Source organism: Pseudorca crassidens, chromosome X (genome assembly GCF_039906515.1).
Source record: "Pseudorca crassidens isolate mPseCra1 chromosome X, mPseCra1.hap1, whole genome shotgun sequence".
NCBI lineage: Eukaryota > Metazoa > Chordata > Mammalia > Artiodactyla > Delphinidae > Pseudorca > Pseudorca crassidens.
This window is the reverse complement of record NC_090317.1, coordinates 48,715,661-48,723,625: the sequence shown is the minus strand read 5'-3', so window position 1 is coordinate 48,723,625 and position 7,965 is coordinate 48,715,661. Positions and strand designations below refer to the sequence as shown.

The 7,965-nt window shown below is 41.2% G+C and overlaps 1 pseudogene; it reads left to right on the top strand.

The window, feature by feature from the left end:
• The first annotated feature begins 1,965 nt into the window (after window positions 1–1,965).
• Window positions 1,966–2,519, top strand: LOC137217646 (protein ripply3 pseudogene; annotated as a pseudogene).
• The last annotated feature ends 5,446 nt before the right edge of the window (window positions 2,520–7,965 follow it).

The window sequence follows — 7,965 nt, the reverse complement described above, 5'->3', positions numbered from 1 at the left end:
GCTTAAGTGCCAGGCAAATAAGTGTCATGACTGATCTTATACTTGGCACATGTTATCTCATTTAACATTCATTTGTCCACATTTGCAAATGCGGTAACTAAGGTTGAGGGATGAAATGACTTGACAAAAATGATCTATCTAGGAAATGGCGGAGCTAGAAAGTAACATTGGAGAGCTTGTTCTTGACTACTTACTTACTTTGTTTGGGCTTCTATAACAAAATAACAGAGACTGGGTAGCTTACAAACATCAGAAATGTATTTCTCACAGCTCTAGAGGCTGGGAAGTCCAAGATCAAGGCGCTAGCAGATTTGTGCTTGGTGAGGGCCTGCCTTTTCACAGATAGTACCTTCTATCTGTGTCCTCACATGGCGGAAGGGGCAAGTGAGCTCTCTGGTGCCTCTGGGGCATTAATCTCATGCCCTTATAAAAGGTCATGAGACCCTCATGACTCAACCATCTCCCAAAGGCCTCATATCCTAATACTATGCCCCCTCGGGGGTTAGGGTTTCAATGTATGAATTTTGAGGTGACACATTCAGATCATAGTAACTGCTATACTATATCACCTCATCCTAGATTTAGGCATGGGAGAAGATCCAGAGTTGTTTGGTTTTTTTTAAGTTTTTTTTTTTTAATTTATTTTTTGACTGCATTGGGTCTTCGTTGCTGCATTCAGGCTTTCTCTAGTCATGGAGAGCAGGGGCTACTCTTCGTTACGGTGCACAGGCTTCTCAATGCAGTGGCTTCTCTAGTTGCGGAGCATGGGCTCTAGGTGCATGGGCTTCAGTAGTTCCAGTGTGTAGGCTACGTAGCTGTGGCTCGCAGGCTCTAGAGCGCAGGCTCAGTAGCTGTGGCGCACGGGCTTAGTTGTTCCGCAGCCTGTGGGATCTTCCCGGACCAGAGATCAAACCTGTGTCCCCTGCATTGGCAGGCAGATGCATAACCACTGCGCCACCAGGGAAGTCCCCAGAGTTTTGTTTTAAAAGCTTACTTGCTAATAAAATTTTCTTTAAAGCACATAATTTAATGATTTTCTTTTTAGGACACATAACAATGTCCCCAAGTAAAACACAGAACAACAACAACAATGAAAAATATGGAATACCCCCGGGCTTCCCTGGTGGCGCAGTAGTTGAGAGTCCACCTGCCGATGCAGGGGACATGGGTTCGTGCCCCAGTCCGGGAAGATCCCACATGCCGCGGAGTGCCCGTGAGCCATGGCCGCTGAGCCTGCGCGTCCGGAGCCTGTGCTCTGCAACAGGAGAGGCCACAACAGTGAGAGGCCTGCGTACCGCAAAAAAATAAAAAAATAAAAGGAATACCACCATTTCAAATTGCCATGAATTCTCATCAATTTCTTTCTTTCTCAAGGTTCAAATCTTCACATCTATCTGGTAATGATGATTGGAAAACAAATGTAGTTTAAGAAATGTTACTCAAATGGGATGAGTACGTTCTATCTCCTGTCTCCCTGGGGTGAGCTATTGAAATCTCACTATCAATGCAAAACAAAACAAAACAAATCAATGTCTTGCACTGATTAAGGAAGCAATGACAGCTGCCACTGAATTCTACACTCCTGGAGCACAGATTTTCCAAGGCTGTTCTCTCATCTCCTCCACCCCTTTTTATTTCCATAAAGCTAGCATTCATTAATTTCTGATTTTTTTAAACAGTGTTATTTGTGTGTGCGTGTGTATTAAATGCGTAAATGAGTTGTCAAGAAAGTAAGGAATATGCAGGGGAAGCAAAACAAAAACAAAAACAGGAACCCAGAGAAGTAAGCTTGCTTTTGCTCGGAGAACATTAACAAAACCGTGAATTTGAGCTTTCAGCTTTTTATGACCTTGTGGGGTGTAGGGGATTAGAGATAAAGACCAGAGTCAGAGCGCCCTCGCCAGAGCAGTTAAAGGTGTGGCGGATAGCTGGCGCCGCTGGAGGGGCGCGAGCACCAACGGTACTATGAGACCTGAGCCGGCGGCCGGAGCCCAGGAGGCGCAAGGATGCGTCAGTCAATGCCACCAGGATGGTCCCCGGGTACCACCGCCACTGCTCCGGCCCAAGAGCCAAACACCATGGAGACCTTGGATCCTGACCCCTCTACCCCCCCCCCAACCCCCAGGATGCTGAGCCCACCAGAACTCGAGGCGAGCTTGAGCTTGGAAGTGACCAACAAACGTTTGGATGGAAGGGGGCCTTTGGGTTTCAGCATCCTGTTAAGACTTTTTACCCATTTCTAAGCGTCAAGAGTGTCTGCAGAGTTCATGCGAGAAGGTGCTGGCTAGTTTCCCTGTGCAAGCCACCATTCACTTCTGCAGCAATGAGTCAGATTCAGTTGAGGAGCAAGAGGAAGAAACCCTTCAGTGCTAGAAGGCTGGAGGCGGCCCAGGAGGAAAGGGCAGAGACAGGCTGACAAACCCAGGACGGCAACCCGGAGGCCATGGTGGCCTCGGTGGTAAGGGTCCGCTACCCGGCCCTGACTCTCCAGAGGTGCTGCATGCCCCTCATCCAAATAAGCCTGTCTCTCCTTCACCAGACCCACCTCACATGTGCCCTGGGGGACATCCCTTGGGGACAGCCGTGCCAGGACACTTTGTGTTTCCACTGGGTGTACAAGAACTTGACTGTCTGGCCAGCACCACACTCTTGGCAAGGACTCAACTTTTACTCGTCCTTCTCTTGGTGATTTTTTGAGCCTCATTTATACCTTTGAGAAAGGATTCTAGGACCAAGAAAAGGTTTGAGTCCACATGGGTTGTTATCGGGTAGGCCAACTTTCAAAGCTCGTTCAGCAATGTCACTGTGCCGATCAAACAACAAATTATTCCATGTCGATTAATAACCCACCCACACCCACGCCTCTCACTTAACCTGAGAATTCTTCTTTAGCTATTTCCACTTTCGTAAAAGTGATTTTAGATATTGTCAAGGTTGATGTGGTTGTTTAGTGGCATTCTGAAAAAAATTTATTTATGAAAAACACAAAACACTGAATAATTTTCATAGGAGTAACAAAAATAAAAAGATAAGGATTTGGGGGGGAACGTTCAGGATAAAAATATATATGATTCTTGTCTAAGGCCTGTCTGTGTGAATAGAAGAGCTTTAACTCTTAGTTTGGGACTGCTTTGGGCTTATTACTTGAATACAATAACACTTAAAAAAAATTATTGGAGTATAGTTGATTTAAAATGTGTTGGTTTTTGCTGTACAGCGAAGTGAATCAGTTATACATATACACATAGAATAACAGTTTTCAATCAAAGTATCTAATGCAATATCATTTTCAGCTTTTTATATTTTGATGACCAAATGAGTGTATTTGTCAAAGTTTTTTTCTACTTAACTGTCTTACATGTGGTTGTCTTCCCAGTTTCTACTTGACATAAATATTTTGAAAGACAAAAAAATAAAAAATAAGACCAGAGTCAACGAGGTGGGATATCTACTATAAGACACCCACTCTCTTATAAAATTAGGATTCCAAAAAGCTATGTGCCCAGTACAAAGGTAAACTGGAAATAAACATACTCCTCCTCATACACCAAGGGATTCTAAAGAAAATCGTCTGTCTCAAAACTTGGTGTTGGAAATTTCCCCTGAAAATTAAGTTTAAAGTGGTCTTTTGTTGGTAGTGACCCCATGCAGGTTTTAGTGGGTCAATTGGTTATCCATATGGAAAGAAATAAGTTTGGATCCTGTGGCCAATCATAAACAGTCTCAAATTCTTTGAAACTCCTTTCATCAAGAGGTGGGGTCTATTTCTCCTTCCGTTGAAATTGAGTGGCCTGTATGACTTTTCTGAATAATAGAATATAATAGAACAAAAGAAGATGTGCCACTTCCTAGGCTTGGCCTTTAAAAAAATGGCAGTCTCCACTTTCTGTCTCTTGGAACACTTGCCCTGGGGGAAGCTAGCCTACACGTAAGAAGTTTGACTACTCTGAGACTGTCATTCTGTGAAGAAGCCCAAGCCAGCCATCTAGAGAGGGCACATGGATATAACATCCATAATGTGGGATGATCCAACCCAAACTGTGTGGGCCAAAGTATTTTGAAAAGGAATTTGTGATGCTGATCTACTCCTTCATTTAAGAGTGCTTTCTCATTCTGCAATGCAGCCATCCAGCCATAATATTCAAGCATGAGGAATAGAGCATCCCCCAACGGGAAAAGCTGTAAGTTGGGTTTGTGATTAGTGCGTGGGTATCAGAGCCTTAGACATGCATACACAGATGGAAGATTAAGTGTATATTCTGAAAAATGGAATAATATTAAATTGGGATTTATTTAGACCTAGAAGTTCCCATTGTGGGTCTGTCTGCTGATTGCATTTCCAGACTGAACTCACAGCATACAGTCCTTCACCTTTTCCAGCCTAACTTGCATTCTCAACCTCAGGCCCACACTGTTCATCAGAGTACCCTTTTATTTACCATTAGTTCCTAACAGATTGCTGGGGAACAGAAACAGAACCACCAAGCAGGCACTAATCTCAACAGTCAGTGACAGATTGAGCAGGAAGGCATAAAGAACCCAAAGAATGATTTCTGAATTGCAAATTTTCCATGAAAGCTGAAGAAATGACTGGCTTCCTCTGATATATTTGCATTGCCAGAAACGATAAATGAAGCACAGATTCCATTATTCATAGTTTTAAGTGAAATTTGTTTACACTACTGGTTAGTATTTATTTAATCCCCTTTAAGAAGTGCTAATTTAATAGCCCTCAGAATCCATCAATAAAAAAGGAGGTCACTGTTACCTAACCCATCTCAAAAGTGGAGAAAATTAGACTCCTATAGCCAGACTTCCCCATTATTACACGGTGATAATGTGACCTTGGGGGAGGTGGCGATGTCACCCTATATGTCTGTGATTTACCTAAGATAAACTTATATATTTTTTGTCCCAAACTTTCCTCACCTCAACATGATATAAGCTGTCAGGCAAATGTGAATTCATGTCCACATCTCATTGTGGGTCCACGAGCATTCCAAAAACACATGGCCCTAGACAGAAAAGAAGACTTCTTTTAAATGATATTTTTTATGCTCTGATTAGTAATAAATAAAACCTAAGAGTAATGTCCAGATGTCAGGTTTCTAGACAGGAAAGAGTTGGGATGGTGATAGGAGGGAGGGTGAAAAACACCATAGAATGAGGAGCTCTGAGCAAGACAAAGCCTGGTGGCAGCAGGTGCCTTAGACAGTACTCTGAGCTGAGGTTTAACCACCTTTCGTTTCCCAGTTGCAACATACAGGATAGAGACTGTTGCTGTCTAGTCACCTCCCTTTGAATATGCCCAGAGTTATATGCAATACCGTTTTCTGTGTGTAACCCTGCTCATTTAGCTGCTACTCAAGACAGCATGAATGGAATGTAAGTAAATGAAAGTGATGTCATTAGAAGGATCACTTTGATTTCACTCTCTTTGAAATAATTAAATCATACCCAAACATCAGTAGTTTAAATACGATTTTTATCAAATCCCTTGTGATACACCAAACAACTCACAGACATACACACCAGCTAGTGAAGCTTCCAGTTCCCCTCTTTCTCCTCTGACAAATTGTACCTCTTAATTTGTATGGCTAGAGTCTGATCAAGGACTGATCTCTTTCCTTGAATTCCTCACATGCACCTAGGGATGCTCCTGTGGGTAATGTACCGATAAATACTTTTCAAGGGTTAGAGATTGGCAAATAGTTTATACAGTGTTCTTAGATTAAGATGTTGAGGAGGAATAAACACTGCTTTTTGAAAGGTGTGCCATTCAGTAAAAGACCACAAACAACATGCTTAGGTGACTGACTCTAGACAGACTTTCATTCATCTTGTTATTTTGTTCTATTCAACGGATGCTGTATGGAGGTTTTCTGTTGGGCAATCATGATCTATGAACATGTCTTCAAAATTATTGAAATGCCGTGAGTCTGGGAATTTCTTACATGTATACAATATGTTGTGGCATATGAAGAATCTAGGTGGCAGGCAATTTGGATAGTGGCCATGCTCACTAATCAGAGGACAGACTTCACATGTGCTTAGTTTGGAAGGTACTATTGATCCCACAGTGACCTTTTCAGTTACACTCACACACGGTTCATGGTGGGTTTTCAAGTAGTATCAATGTACAAAAAGGTTAACTGAGGTCTAAACACTGTGCAATGGTCAATGGCTGATGACTGGGAGCTTCATTGGTTAAGCTTGTTGCAACTAGCCACCAATAGGACTGTCTGTCCCCTTTAAAGTTCTTCAGTTCTGCTACCTTTCCATGTCAATTCAGTAAATATTATCACTAATCCTAATGACAGCTATAATAATATTTTCCAGGCACTATGCTAAGCCCTTACTCTTGAGGTAGGGACTGGAGTCCCCATTTTATAAGTGAGGAGACTAACTAATAGAATGCTTAAGGTAGAAGGAGAAAATCTGGAGTCTGAACTCTGTTGTCTTATGCTCTTAATTAAATGAAACACTGCTTCCCTAGTGAGCATATTTGCTAAGCCAAGGGACTAAGTCTTGGGACTTAATTAATAATAAAGCAACTAGCTGGATTACATGATCTACTTTACCAAAAAGCCATAGATATTAAATGTATGATAAATGATATTTTGTTGGTTTTAGTCATATTAAACATATCTAATTACTCAGATTTGTGACTGAGCTGGTTAGATCTACAAAAACAAAAACTTTCAGTGCCATTCTAATCATTTGAGATCATTGGCTGTGACTTGATGTAATTGGACTAGAATCAAAGTCTGAATGTCTGACCAGTGCCTTCACTGAACTCGTTCAAAGCTTATAAATATTTCAGGTAGTTTTCAATTATCCTGAATGTTTTCTGCACACAGAAGGGCTAGTTGGCCCATTTGCCGAAATAGTTGCTGATCTATAAATGGGTTAGGTTCAGCCTATGGATAGCTAAATATATCTTCATGCATACAGGGAAACCTCAGTGATACAGGCCAAATACAGGGAGGGTTAATCTCAATTTGTGAAGGGTCTAAGTTACGTATTTAAAAGATTAGATGTAGTTTTATTATTTGCAATAACACCTAATAACAAACTAACTGGTAAACAAATGTTTCCAAATGAGGTCATAAGAGTTTTAATGACAAGATAAGACTCATTTGAAATAAGTAGCACTCATTTGCATGCAAATAATTAATGTGTCAAAGCCCTTAAAAAGAGATCAATCCCTCCTAGGTGAAACACGCCCTTTTGCAATCTTCTTTACACTGTTACAGTTGCTGAACTAACTATTCGTTCAGAGATAGTGCAATAGTAGTTTGAACAGGAAGTGGGTAGAAATTTAATTACAAATTCTGAATTACTGGGGCCCAAAATAATAATACTTTTCTGTATAGTCATTTCTTGATTATCCACATCAATGAATGTGACACTGATAATTTTGAAATCATTTCTATTTTACCTTGTATATCATTTCAGGGAAAGTTACCTTCTCAATTATATTTTGCTTAGGCTTCTGTTAAACTTAAATTTGCATTCCATCAGCCAACGTAAATGGGCAGTCACAGAGATGGTCGAGAAGCATGTAATAGTTGTGCAAAGCCTGTCTGGGATGAATCATTAAGCATGGTTAATCCACAAGTTGAGAATCATCCTTATTAGAGATTTCTTCATTTTTGAAAATGTGTGCAACAAACCTCCCCAAACAAATAAGAATTCTTAGTTCCTAAGAAAGGATTTCTAAGAAAAGGACTATGTTTCACCCCAGGAGAACCTAGTGACCCCAGAACTGGGTCTTGGACACTGGGCATATGGTTTAGGGACACCTTGAGACTTTAAGTTTTCATGAAACTTCTCACAGGCAACCGGGACATCTGGTGTGGTAGGTGTGATAAGTAGGTAGGTAGGTAGGTAGGTGCCTTCTGGAGTATCCAAAATCACATGTGAGTTACCTTTATTTAAAAAGATTAATAGTTCCACTGGTGT